The sequence below is a fragment of the Lonchura striata genome, chromosome 5 (assembly GCF_050655825.1).
Source record: "Lonchura striata isolate lonStrDom1 chromosome 5, ASM5065582v1, whole genome shotgun sequence".
Taxonomy (NCBI): domain Eukaryota; kingdom Metazoa; phylum Chordata; class Aves; order Passeriformes; family Estrildidae; genus Lonchura; species Lonchura striata.
The window spans coordinates 27,546,133-27,560,319 of NC_140707.1; the positions used below are offsets into that span (position 1 = coordinate 27,546,133).

General features: G+C 52.1%; 1 protein-coding gene across 7 annotated transcripts in view; it reads left to right on the plus strand.

Moving 5' to 3' along the window:
* The first annotated feature begins 294 nt into the window (after positions 1-294).
* The window catches only part of DUSP8 (dual specificity phosphatase 8), a 46,274-nt gene continuing 32,381 nt past the window's right edge, over positions 295-14,187 (plus strand). Inside the window, exon 1 of one of the 7 annotated variants that reach the window (XM_085581531.1) lies at positions 295-443. The gene's annotated coding sequence lies outside the window, so the exon portion shown is untranslated. The other 6 variants (XM_031505058.3, XM_031505059.3, XM_085581529.1 and 3 more) reach the window with 6 other exon arrangements.

Below are 14,187 nucleotides of genomic sequence, written 5' to 3' on the forward strand. Positions count from 1 at the left end.
TCTGCCGGGAGCAGCGCGGCTCCGGGGCGGTCGCGGGCTGGAGGGCCGGCGGGAAGCGCCCGGGCCGCTCTCCCCGCGGGCAGCGCGGCCCGCTCCGCGCCCGCTCCCTCCGCGCCGCTCCGCGCCCGCGGGGCTGACGTCACCCTGCCCTGCGCCGCCCGCGCTGATTGGCTGCGGGTGACGTCAACGCTGTCTCTTTTTTTTTTCCCCCTTTTTTTTTATTTTTTTTTTTCCCTTTCCCCCGCCGCCCCCCCGCCCGCTCCCTAGGCATGACCTCATCGCCGGCGCATTCCCGGCGGCGCGCGGAGCGGCGCGGAGCAGCGCGGAGCAGCGCGGAGCGGGCCCCCCCGCCCGCCGCGGCATGCGGGCCCTGCGGCGCCGGCAGCGGCCGCGCCAGCGGAGAACCCGCGGAGCGGGGCGGCCGCCCGCGCCCGCCGCGCCGGGTCAGTGCGAGCGCGTCCCGCCGCGCCCGCGCGGGACCGGGCCGTGCGCCCCGGGGCAGGCGGGGAGGGGGCGCGGGGCGCCCGCGGGTGCGGAGCGGAGCCGGCATCGCGCCCGGGGGCGGCGGACAGCGCGACAGCGTGTGCCGGTGTATGTGCGTGTCTGTGTGCGCGCTAGGTACTGCGCTTCGCGGCTGCGAGGGGCTGCCGTGAGGGAGAACGATGAGCGCCGGGGCTGGGAGGGGAGCAGCCCCACGGCGGGGATTGGGGAAAGGAGCGGGGGGTGGCGGGGGGGGGGGGGTGGCGCTCCGCGGCCGCGCATGTCGGGGATGCTGCGCTTGTTTTCGGGGCGGGGGGGTGCTGGAAATCCCACCCTGCCTTGGCGGTGTGCGCTTGCCGGGCGGCCGCGGTGCAGGTGAGGAGGGGGCTTGGGAAGCTCCGGGGAATACCCGCTGTCCTGCCGGGCCGGGGGTCGCGGGTGGAGGGGTTTTCTGGCGGGGCTGAGGGCTGGTGTTTGAGGAAGCGGTGTTAACAGCGCTGTGGTTTTTCTGATGATGAAAGAGGTTGGAGTGTCGCCCTGTGTCCTTGGCGTTTAAACGAAGCCGGCATGTGTTCAGCAGCGGGGGTTTTCATGCAAGACTTCATTGCTGCGGCTCCAAAGGCGCTGCTCGCGATTAATGAGTTAAGCTGCTCGTTTAAAAAAATCCTCTCCACCACCCCTAATGTGCCTGGTCCGATTGATCACCCCCCAGACACCCTCAATCATTATATGGTGGTAAATGTTGCTTTCTGTGCTGAGCGTTGTTTGTTTTTAAAGATTCCTGTTTATTTCCCTTATTGATAAATAAGTTCCTTCTCCTTCCTGCTCCCCCCTCCCTTTTCTCCTCCCCCAGAATTAAATTCCTGAGCAACAGCAAAAGCTGATGTCAGTGCTTCAGCTTGCATTGGGGGAGCTCTGTGCACAGGTCAGTAATTTGCGGTTTCGTTAGAAGGAAGAATGCGGCGCAGTGCTGTTCTGATAGGGATATTCGGATTTTTCTAGGCATGGATGCGTTTGTCCCTCATATTGCGGTAGTTATTGACAGCTCCCTGGTGGGAGCTGGGTGCTGCATGAGCATATGTAGGAGAGACCATCCCTGTCCCAAGCAGCTGGCGATGACGAATGCATTGCGAATGGTTGCCAGAGGTTCCATCTCGTTGTGATTTGGGGGAATAAGGCAGACCCCTCTCCCGCAGGAAAGGGTGAGGATATCCAAGCAGGTAGCGCTGAGGATTGCACCTGGCAGTGCAGGGGCCATGATAACCTTGAGAGCAGCTTGCCCGTGGAGCGGTGTTTGACATTGGCTTGCATTGTCTCATCCTCCTGCGCCGAGGCAAAGGCTCGGGCACGGCTGCCTGCGCGCCCAAAGGCGGCTGAGGAGAGCTTTGTTTTCGGAACACTCGATGCACGGGAGTTGGTGCTTTTGGGTTTGGCCTTGCCTCTCTGTGCCTCTGCTCACGCTGTCGGAGTGTGCTTGTGCTGGGAGGACTCTCTCTGCAGAAGAGGTTTGTTGGGGTTTGGGTCTGCATGGCAGTTCCTGCACTCGTTTTGATTTTGCTTGCAACAGCTCCCAAAACGAAATGAGCTGTGGCACCAAGAAAATCCTCCTGGCTGTAGCGTATTTGGGATTTTAAAACACCCTCAAGGACTTTGCAGGTATCTTGTCCCAAATTTTGCATGGCAGAGCCGGGATGTGCAGGATTGTCTAAATGGTTGGGACAAGAGTAGACAGGCGAGAGTGTGAGCAGCACAGGGATGCCCAGATCCCTCTTTGCAATGGCACTAGGCAGAAATTCCTGCCCTTGGTCTATTGGCAACACAATTTTGAAAGGCTCAAATCTGAGGCTGGAAGGTTTCCAAGAAGAGATGTCATTAGCTCACACCAAAAGACTTCTAACCCAATAGATTGTCCTCCTGTGGCTTTCAGTTGTCCTTGCTTAGACATAAGGTAAGGAAAACCTGGATCTAGCATTGTTCTTTAAAATCTAGCCTCAGCTAAGCTTGGGAGAGCTGAGCAAAGTGGCCAGAGTCCTTAGGAGCATTCACTGGGGACTCTGCATGGAGATTATTATTGCAAATACTGCACTGTGTTTGTCTGCAGTGTGCTTTTGCTGGGTGCCAGGTACATCAGTGAGAAAGCCACTGAGTCTTTGGAGAGCTCATATTCACCTAATATTAAATGCAACGTCACTTTTACTACAAAAACACCCTTGAGGGCTGGGTAGGGACTAAGCAGTAGTGTCTGTCCCATGCTGCCAAATTGGGTCTTAAGAGGTGGGAGAAAACTCTCTTCTCTCCTGGACAACCCTGTCCTTCCCTAGGAAATCTCCACAGGCTGGAAACCTCCCCAAAGGCTGGAAACCCATTGTGCCTCTGGAAGTGACTTCTCTTGACATGAGTATGAGCGAGTCCCCATTCCATCCCTACCCCTTACCTCTGCACCAGCTGCTGTCATCTGCATGGGGGAATGAGGGCTTTTCCTCTTTGGATTTGCTTCCTTACCTTTAAGCAAGGTTTTTCTTAGGGATCATAGGTTAATTTCTCTGGTGTGCAGCTCAGCTCCCAAAGCCCTGGGCACAGTCAGGTGAAGAGCATGTTCACACTATCAAGAATGGGAGGAGGAAAAGGAGGTGCTCCAGCATTTGGCAGCCCTGATTTATGGTGTAGGCTCACAGGACACTGCCATCATACTGAAACTGTGCCAGCAAACTGAATCTGGTAGAGAACCACTGATGAAGAGAAGGAGCTTGTGGGTGCTCACCCCTCTCTCCCAGTAGGACAGCCATGGAGAGTCTGTAGACCTTTTTACCCTCTGCCACGTGTTTAATGGCAATGTTAAGGGGGAGATGGTTGCAGAAATCCCCAGGTACTCATGGTCTCTGAGTCTCCTGCACTCTTCTCCTTGCTGCTATGCAGAGAAACTCCTGCAGCCAAGAGCGGCAATGCAGTCATACTGTGGGGAAAGCTTTGACACTCCTCTGCATCCCCATACCCTCTGGGTTTTAAAACCTGTTTTTCAAGCTTTACATTTCTTCTCTGAAGATACACCTGTCCTGCCTGATGTCAGTGGGAAGGAGCACCTGACGTAATTATGGCAGGCTTGGGGAAGGGAGGTGAGTGGCCTGGGAGCATTAATCAGATAAGAAGCTAAACAAGCTCTGTGCTCAAGATTTTCTCAAGCTTGCTCAGGAGACCTGGGTGTACTTCTGTGTGCAGGATTATAACACAGCCAGGGGAGTAGGAGGGAGGGTAAAAATTGACTGTGCCAAAATGCTGTGCACTGCTGGTGTCAGGGGCTGCTGTCAAAGCCAGGAAGAGCTTGTGGTGTGATCAGTGGTAGTGCAGGTTCCTGCAGGGATGGTGAGTGGTGTAGTGCACCCCAGTGATGGCTTTGCCTGCTCATCTGATGGAGGGGGAGACCATGTCATGTGTCTTATTCCCATGGGACTGTTATTTTGCCAGAAGTGGGCCAGCAGCTGAGACCATGGTGGTACATACCAAGCTCTGGTCATGGTGGGTGCCTTGGTGTCTCCTCTTTAGCATGAGTTCATGGAGAGGAAAACATCTCTTTCTCTTCCAAGAGATGTTTCTAGACTTTCTGCCCCAAACCTTTGGGTCCATGCTGTCAAGAGACTCCTTTGGTTCTCAACCATCTCTACTTCAAGAAAGGAGATTAAGAGTAAAGGTGGGCTACACTGGGGGACTGTGCACAGCACAGAGCCCTGCTCAGCCTATGCTGCAGACTGCCATGACTCCTGTAGGATGGCTGGCTCCACTTCTTGGCTATTTGGCTCTTCCTCTGAGGTTTTCTAGACCCAGTTGGACAAAATAATCTAGGCTACTGTGCAGGAGGCTTCTTTCCTTGCTTTGCTCAGGGTTTTTGTGGGGTTGGTTTTGCTTCTTTGGATCTTCAGTTTCCCAGAGTGATCGGTATTGTTTGCATGGTGTCATGGAAAGATCAGCATTTCAGAAGACAGGTGAAGTGCTAGCCCAGGCTGGGTTCAGAGGAGAACCTGCAGGTTCTCACTGGAAGCTGATCCAGTACATAGAGTCTCCTGTTGTAAACAGGGAGCAATAACAGGACAGAAATGCAGGGGCTATGTTCATTAAGCTGAAACTTACTTAAGACATTCCAAGGAATCTATCTGGGGCTGGAAATCCTTCTTTGATTTCCTCTTTTTTTCAAACTCCTCTTATGCCTTTTTCCATGTTGTTTTTTTTTGTGTAGAAAGCACTCGTGGTTCCCTTATGTGTGCCTATATGTCTGCCTTTACTGTGTTTTCTTTAAATAAAGCCTTTTCTTGGGTCAGAGACCTTGTGTTCTTCAGGAATTTCTCCAGAGTCCTTCAAGGTCCTCTAGCAATTTGCGACAGAGGCTGTCTGTGTAGGGTTTCTGCATGCTGAGTTATGGGGAGCATTATTTTTGAGTTCACTGATGACTGGGAACAAGTCATTTGGCAACCAGAAAGTCAAGACAGCCTGTTCTGGTGTGGATGCTCATTCTCCTTTAAGGGAGAGAGGGGTTGGACCAGCTGAAGTGCTGAGGTCCCTTTAAACCTAAATTACTGCATGACTAGTCCATAAATACCCACCCTGCTGCTTCTCCCAGGCTTTGGTAGGATACTTGTTATTAGGCAGTGCTGGTGAGGGGACATGAATGAGGTGGACCACTGCTTTGATCCTGCATGGAGGTTCCAGTGACAGCATGGCCCTGGCATCCTGTCCCCCACCACGTCCTCCAGCCCTGCTAACGATGCAGTGCGTCTTTCCGGTCCTCTCCATCAACCCACATTACTCACACGGCACGGAGGTGCGCAGTGTGCCTGCATCCCGGCTTTTCAGCTCGCCTCTTTTCAGCTTTTTAATAGGGAATTTAGTTCTCTGAGGAGCTCATGCTGTCTAACACATGGTAATTCAGCTGATGCAGCAGAAGCTCGGGGAGAAATCTCAGTCTATTAGGGCATTGCAGGTTTTTTTGCATCCAGCACGTCAAGCCCTTTCCACATGTTTTTTTCTGTGCCTGCGTGAATCGCATGTCTCCCACTGAAATCCAGACCCTCCAGACAAAGAGGGTCCCTCCGTCTCTGGGGCATGCTGCTGAAAAGAAGCATCCAAGAAGTGTCTGCAACATCTGATTGTTTTTGCGTTGCCTCTAACAACCCTCACTTCCCAGCTTGCAATGGCAGCCTGGTCCTCCTCGAGCCGTGGCTTGAGTGGAGTTATTCATGCCATCTTCATCTGCCTTGGCCAGCAGCCCTGTGTGGGGAGCGGACGGGCACAGCCAGAGCCTCGCTTGGCACTCCAGACTGTTGAGTGGAGGGCTGGTGCAGACAGGGTGCCAGCACTGCTGGCTGGAGCTAGCCCATGAAAAGCCACGTGAACCGCGTTGCTGCTGTCGGGGACCTCGCAGAGATGTCCCCAGCAGCTGTACTGGCTCAGCAGGGCTGACACCCAGAAACCAAGCAAGCCTGCACCTGTCCTGTACACCTTACCTGCTGCTCACATCAGGTTCAGGTCTTCTGGTGGAAAGTCAGAAGGATGCAGCAGGGCAGGAAGGTGACCAGAGGGATGAGCCTCCAGCCAAAACTGAGCCAGGGCCCTCTGAATTGCTCTGTGGGGTGGTGAAGAGACAAAATGCTTCCCACACATCAAGGGAAGTTGACTGCTGCAAAAAAACCCGAATACAAATCTCTGACTGGGCAGAATCTCCCCAGACACATTCTTTTGTAAAGTATTCTCATTGTACCATTAAAAATAGATCGACGCATTCTCCGCTTGCTTGCTGAATGCTGATGCCTGTTAATTCTGTGTCATCCTCACAATCCCTTCTGCTCTGAGCTTGGCTGCTTCTTTGTCTGGCACCTGAGCAAGGTTCATTCAGCAGTACCTGATGCAAAGATAAGAGTGAGTTCTGTTGGAGTCCAGCAGGACAGGTGGGAAGGTGAGGGTGACTGAAGTGGTCTTAGCTGGGGGTCAGCCAGCCCAGAAAGAGCAAGGCTTGGTGTGATCACCCCAGCTGTCACCTGCAGGGTCAGAAGCAGGGCTGAGTGAGACCTGCTGGCATGCAGATGAGTTGGAGGATGTTTAAGCTCTGGGTGGATGTCATGATAGATCTCTGGGGTTTTTTTGAAACTGGGGTTAAAGTACACATATATGTCATGCTTAACACCTGCCTGGAGGTGGTGAGGGGAATATTGTTGCCTGTTTCCTCCAGCAAATGATTCCGTGTAGTTTGCCACCCACAGCAGCAGTGATAATATGGATTCAGAGAGAAGACCCATGTTACAATTGCTGCAATACCCGACTCTTAGTCAGGAGGCCAGGCTGTAGGATTTCATATATGAAGAGCTGTGCCATCTGACCAGCAAACCATGGCTCAACACACACGGTCATGAGGATGGAGGAAGGTCTTCAAATCACTTTGTTTCATCCCTGTGTCACCTCAGATTAAGAACAAAACCAGCTGGTAATGAATCACTATCCCCAAGGCAAAAGGAGAAGGCAGGAACATTAGCTTGGGCTTTGCCTGTCTCGTGTGTTTTTTCTAGAGAAAGGTAATCCTCCAAAACTCAGAGCTAGTGCCTCCTTGTTAGGGCTGTGGTAGGAAGTAGAACCTGAACTGACACATGCTAATTCATCCCAAATCCATGAGAAATTTGGCTATTGTGTGCATATAGAAAATTCATCAAGCCATGAACCAGGTCAGAAAACTCTTGTTAAATGTGTTTGTTGGCCTGGGGAATGTCTCATCCCATGGAAAACCAACATAGTCCCTTGCATTTTCATTGAATTCTGGATCTTCTAGGGAGAGTCACAGTTTTGTGGGAATAGGGAGGCAGAGCTGTGGCCATTGGTTTTTTCTGGCTGCAGACCTGTGCTGGGATCTGCACCTCATTTTGCACTGGCACTCACCAGAAACTGCAGACAATGCAACAGAAAGGAACATCATTATTCTACAGGTAGGCAGGGATCCTATTTGTCATTTGAATATGGGGGTCTAATGACACTACACTGGCATTAGCCACTGTCATTAGTCATTGTACAGTGCAGTGACTGCCTCTGTGTGTGCTGGATGCTCCCTTTGACTCACCTGTGACTGTCCCCAGCTCTCTGCTGAGATGGACAAGTTCCTGTCACTGGGGATTGTGCTTAAGATGTGAAATGCTATATTTATCTGCAGCTTTGAAGAGCCAGAACCACAGCTTAATCCTGTGCTTTCTTTCACTTGGTGTGTAGGTGTTGTGGGAAAATAAGACCCAGGTCCTGGAGACCCTTTCTCCAGGAGACTGCAAATGCACCCAGCAAGTATTTAGGGTGTTTATTGTTTTGGGATGAGAGAGGCAGACCAGTCCTGCAGAAGTATCTGACTGCATGCCTTTCTGTGCTGCCTCTGTCTGCTCTTGTTGTAAAAAGGCAAAGAAGCATCTTATCCCCAGGATAAACCTTCTGGGCTCAGGGCTCATGCAGCAAATGATGGGATACCAGGCAGTGGGCAACAAGGACCCTTGAAGATCAGCAGGACTAGGTTTCTCTTCTCCATCATGACATGTCCTCTGTGATGTGTGCCAGGCTGCTCAAAGCAGAAGGTGCTTTTAGGTCTGGGATGAGAACGTGGCCAGCTCTCAGCTTGGCAGGGTGAGAATGGAAATGGGATAGCTTTGGTATTAGAAAGCAGTGCTTGGGAGCAATATCCTCAGCATGGGCAAAGGCAGTGATGAAATGGTTGGCTGGTCATGGATAACCTTTGGTCTTGGCTTTTGTAGGCTTTAAAATGAAAGCTTGTGTTTATACTAAAGGGGAAAACCATATAAATCATGTTAAAAGCACAACTCTAAGAGGCGGAGATACTGCCCTTGTCATCTAGACTCCAGACAAATTCTTTTCCCTGCTGTCCCTGTTGGCTTTTCCTGACCGGATCTCCAGATTGACTACCATTTCTGTAGTCAGAAATTTTCCTGGGAGTGGCCAGTCCATAAATCCTTAACTGCACTTTTTTGGTGGAAACAGGCTGGGAGGCAATTGCATTTGCAGTCGTAACCCATCCAAAGCTGCTGGCACACCATCAGGTGGTGAGAGAGGATCAGGGACCCTTTGCTTGGCTTAACTGCAGCCAGGAGAGCCCATCTGCCTTGTGGGGTGAGGGTGCATGGGAAAGACTCCCAGGCAGCTGGATACAGCCTGTCCTCTTTCCTTTCATCCCCAAGTTGCCCCATGCCAGCAGCCATGTACCCAAGGCTGAGCACCCCCACACCAGCACTGCCGTGTGGCTCCATGCCACATGTGAATGCACCATCTGGCACTTTGCTGAAGGACACCCTGGCCCTTCAGCCACGTCCTCTGGTGGAAAACACCTTCTGGGCTGCAGGGTGCAGGTGGAGGGGGCAATGGGAGATGCAGGGAGGCGAGTGGGTGCTGTTTAGTTGCATGCAGCTCCTTGCAGGGCTCTCTGGCATGCTGCTGCCAGCCTACAGGAATTGAAAGGAGACTGCGGTGTAGAAAGGAGGAGAAAAAAAATTAAAGAAATCATGAGATCAGCAAGCTTGAAACCCTGGCAAAAGTGCAGTGGCTGCCTCCGGGTGATGTGCTGTGGGAAAAAGAGAATGCTGCCCTTTCCCTCCTTCCTGAAGTGCTCCCTGCATGGAGAGGCATGCGCAGGAGCTCTTGTCCCGGGAGGAATGTGCCTGGGCTGTGCAGAGACCCAAGATGGGGTTGTAAGATCAGTGTGGATGAGGCTGTGGGGGAGTCCTCTGTCTGCCATGTGGGTGGCAGGGGTTAGGAAAGAGCAGTGGATCCCAGCTTGGCTTAGCTGACACCGGGAAAGCCATTGCCATCTCCCCCTACCTCTTCATACTGCTGGGCTTTGGGAGATGTCGTTCCTCCCATCCTTGAGATTCACTAGGGCGAGGTTAGTGGATGTGGTTAGTGGTGTTTCCCAGCCTCCTTTTAAGGAGCAAAGGAAAAAAAAAAATCACTCCATTTTTTCATCGTCAAGCAGAGAAATCTTTTGTGCTGCCTCTTAAAGGGACCTTGAGTAACTGCTGAGAAATCGTCATCAGTTACATCACCTCTAAAACGGCTGCTGCAGGCACCTGACAGCTTTGTCCCACTGTTACTCTGGGGAATCATTGTGCTCCAAATTCCTCGCCCTTGGAGAAAGCCTGCATGGCTCGCCGGGAGGGAGGAGCCACTGCGCAGTTTGTGATGCTGTGAGTGGCAGAACAGCATCGGGAAGAAGGGCTGAGGTTCCCAGCGGATGGGGTAGAGCAGGGGACGCATCCTGGAGTTTCCTAACCTCATCCCACTGGCGAGGCTGGGTTCATCAAGCCGTGCAGGACCCGAGCATCTTTCTGGGAATGAGCTGAAGGCGCTGCAGCAGCATCGCCTCGGGCCGGAGCGCTGCCGTTGCCTGGCAGCTGCGGGTTTCCAGGGAAACCAGAGGTGCTAACTTGTTAATGAGCCCCGCGTCCCTGATTGCTGCTGCAAAATAATAATAATAATTAGTAATGGTCCTGTGATTTAGGAATCCCTCAAACAGCATGAGCCAGCCGAGGGGAGCTTGCTAAGTGCTGAAGCACTTGAAAGAAATGAGGGGATGAGGACGGGAAAAGGGTGTGGGGCTTGGAAAAACTGCTGTGGTTTATATCTTAGGAAGTGTCTGGAGAGCTGGGGTCCGGTGGGATCCTGCCAGCATCCCAGCAGTGAGCCTGAGGCTGGTTGCAGGGCTGACCTGGATGGACAATGGAGCCCTGGCCAGACAGCATCTCAGTGCACGGCTCACAAGGCACGGATATTTTCCCCAACCCCCAGGGCTGCAAGGGGAAAAGCCAAATAATTTAGTCCCTGGTGCCACTGAGTCCCTGGTGGAGATGGCAGTTCTTCAGGAGTGGCTGCTTTCAGATTACTGGGGACAAATAAACAAATGTTTGCCTGTGGTGCCCTTATCCCTTGGTAAACTCACAGTGGAGTCACCACCAGAAGAGTGTGCTCCTGGGATGAGCATCTCATGGAGTGTGCTGTAGCTCAGTCTCACAGGCACGATGGAAATGTGTTCCTGCAGCAAGGCTGACTTGCCTGGGGCAGTGGTGGGGAGCATCTCCTCGGTGGGGCTGCCTGTGGAGGGTAGAGCTCTCCAGGACACAACACGAGCTTGCTGCAAGGAGTGGACATGCTGGTTAGTGAGGTTTGGGGTTGCTGTAGAGACCTGCTGCCCTTTCAGCTGATGTCTCCAGTAAAAGAGAAACCAGATCTGTGCCCTTCCCATAGCACATCTCTCAGCTGGGAGCCTCGTGCAAGATGAGCAGTTGAGGGAAGTGGTCTCCTCTGGGTGGTCTGTGTTGGGCCAGCATGGGGATGAGTTCCTGTGGTCTTTCATGGACAGATCAGGCTGAGGTGTGTCCTGGGTTTTCTTGCTCTCTTGCCTGGCCTGCCCAGAAGGAGGTCACAGCCAGGCTGACCACTTGCATGCTGTGTGCATCTCTGCCATACTTGTGACTTGTGTGGCCAGCTCCCCTCACCTACACAGGTATTTGTGGAGTGACACCAGGGACAGAGTCCCACTGAGCTGGCCCAGCCCTCTGCTAATCCCTGCCCATCTTTCTGTCCCTCGGCTGAAGTGTGGCCTCTCCTGCTGGCTGTCCCCATTCAGCTAAGCCATGTGCCCATCTCCTCATTACAGGCACTCCAGAGAGAGGTGGGATTAAAGGATTATGATAATGTTCTTCAGGAGCACTCAGGAAGATTAAGATGGCTTTAATAAACTGATAAGAGAGGAACACAGCTATGTTTCTGAAACCCTAATTTAGGTTCCAGGTTAACCTTTTCCCCTGGTCTCCTCTCACCAGGGTGAGAAGATCTCTTACTTTAGTAGAGCTCCATGGCTAAGCCTCTTCCCTCAGTTTTCCTTCTGACCCATCTGAGCAGAAGCAGAAAGACATCATCCCTCCTTCTCTGGTCTTCCCAGGTATGAAGACATTACAGCTGGTTCTTCTCAGAGACCATCTCACACACAGCCTGCAAGGTGCTGTGAAGCTGCTATCAGAGATGTTGCTTGTCTGCCTTTGACCTGGCTGAACCTTTACAGAGAAGTCCTCGGGTCTTGGTTCTAATGCCAAGGTTACAGCTCCCCATGACCACACTGAGCTGGCCAACTCCATCCCCTGTAAAGGAGAGAGGGGCAGAACAGACTAACCTTGCCCTGCCTTCCCCCACATCTTTTGGGTGGAGGTGGGAGTGGGACCTGTTTGATGTGTCACATGTGTCTGCAGAGGTTTATCTGGTTGTTCTGCAGGAGAGGGGTTATTAGATGACTTGGGAAACCTCATTTTTCTTCTCCAATCTCTTCCACCCAAGCTTCCAGTCACCTGCCAAACTTTGTGAAGGCCTCTTGTGCCTTGGTTTCTCTTAAGAGTATGTTCATCAGGATCTGTTATCTTTTCTAGACCACTCTATTTGACAAAAAAGTTTACCCCTTGCTCACTATCTGGAGGTTGGATACCATGTTATATCCGGAGTTCTGCAATGTTGGATCACTCCTTCCTCCCCCTTCACTCATACCTCTGCCACTGTATTATTCTAGGTTTTTTTGCCTGTCAACTCTTTCTACTCCCTTTTTCTTTCTTTGATGTAATTGGAAGAGCCAAAAAACATTCACAGCCTGGTGTCCTGATGGGTAAGGGAGGCAGAAAGTGATTTGGGGAGTGGGGTGTGAAAGGAAGACTAAGGGGAAAAGCTGGCTAATTTGCATCCTTTCTGAGTGCCCTGGCTCTATAGCCAAGGGACAGCAGGGGGGCTTCTGGCAAGGCGGTAGCAACGTAATGAGGTGTGTCATATCGCAGCAGGAGCCAGCCTCGCTCCCCCTCAGACCCCCTAATTAGAACTGTTTCAATTTTTAAGCCCCCCTGAGGAGAGCTGGGGGGAGTGAGGTTCCTCCAGAGGGGGACCGCCGGTGCCCGCCGAGGGGGCTGCTCTAATTGGAATTGTGGCGAGGAGCCGCGGAGCGCTCCGTGGGGCCGGGCACAGCCGTGCCAGAGTGCCATGGGGCTGCCAAAATGCTTTGTGCCAGGAGGGGCTGTCACTGTCTCAGCTTCTAGGGGATTTTTTTTCCCTCCTGTAATTTGTATTAACATGTTGGCAGAGGCAGCAGGGGTGTGATACAAGGGCAGAAAAGTGCTGCACATCCTAATGTGGCCTGCTATTGGGAGCTTGGATCCTGAGGCTGAAGCCTGGGTTACCTACTCCTTCTTTGGGAGGCAGGTCTGGTAGCCCAGGGAAATTTGGGCTGTTAGTGCTGGAGTCACAAGCCAGAGCAAATGCTGGAAACCCCATCCTCACATTCAGTGGCTTTCTGTTCTTTTCCTACAAGCTGGCAGTGTCCTCTGGGTTTGGTGACTGGTAACTGAGGTCCCTGTCATGCCACCCAGTAGCATGTCTGACTCAAGCATCTTTTGTGTATCTTGAGCTACCATTGCAGTAGGTGCCTGCAGGTGTAAGAGCTTATGGGCACTGCTGGCTTGCTCGGATCAGAGTGACTCGTAAGCCTCCTCTGGTCCGTGGACCAAATCCTGATCCTGCAGAGGTCAATGAAAATCCTTAGGCTGGCCTTTTCAGGCATGTTATTCATAGTCCTCCTAATTCAGATGCATTAAAGCTTCCATGAAGCAGCTTGTGGGTTCTCTCTAAAACACCGTCTGGCAAGAACAAGAGGAGCCGGGTAGTAGCCCAGGCTTATTTTCTGAATGACTGCAGTGGCATTAAAACCTAATGCCATTAAAACATCCTGAACACTGACGTGTTCCATTAAAACTTAAGAGGACACCCTGAGCTGAATGCTCCCTAGCTTGCCTGCTTACCTTGTGGGCTGGACATGGAGGAATCTTGTTCTTCACCTCAGAGAGCACCAGGCTTGACCCCCCTCATCTCCTAAAATAGAAACACGGGGTATTTGTATACTGGGTATACTGTATGTGAAGCCTGTTAATAATCCTGTGCAAGTTAGGTGCTGAAAAGCAGAGAGCTCTCTGGGGCCATCTCTGTCCAAGTACAGCTTTCCAGCACCTCTGCCTTGATGCCTGGCCTCTTTCTTGAAGACAGAAATAAAGCCAACTTGATTTCTTGTCTTCTCTTGACTTGCCAGAAGGCAAGATACCCATGAGCAGGCTCTAATAAACAGGCAGGTGAAATCCAGTGTGAAGTGGTTTGAGTGAGCAAACCTGATTTGGTGGTATGTGTAATGGGCCCTGAAGTAGCAGCAGAACCTTTAGAGCTGAGCTGAGCTGCTTCTGTGAAACCATCTGGTCTTAGCAGAGGTCAGAAAAAACAAATTGAGTACGAGGAGCTGTTGGACTGCAAACAGGGAAAGGAGATGACATCTTGCCCTGTGCAGGTCGCTGGTGTGCCTGGCTCTCAAACACGGCACATCGGGGCTGGCCAGAGTGGCAAAAGGTGTCTGTCTATGTAACTGGCAGCTCTGTAGATGCTTTGTCCTGAAAAGCTCTTTAAATTAGGTCTAAATGTGGTAAGAACTGTGGAGAAGATTAGGGAACAGGCACATGTGGTGTTTTCTGGTGCAAGTAGTAAGGGTCACCCGGAGGAGCCATCAGTTAGCAGATTTGGAGCAGACCAGTGGAAGGACTTCTTCAGAGTAATTAGCAAGCCATTCTGCTCGCTGCCACTGGCCACTGTGCCTGTTAAATCAAAAGCTGACATGAC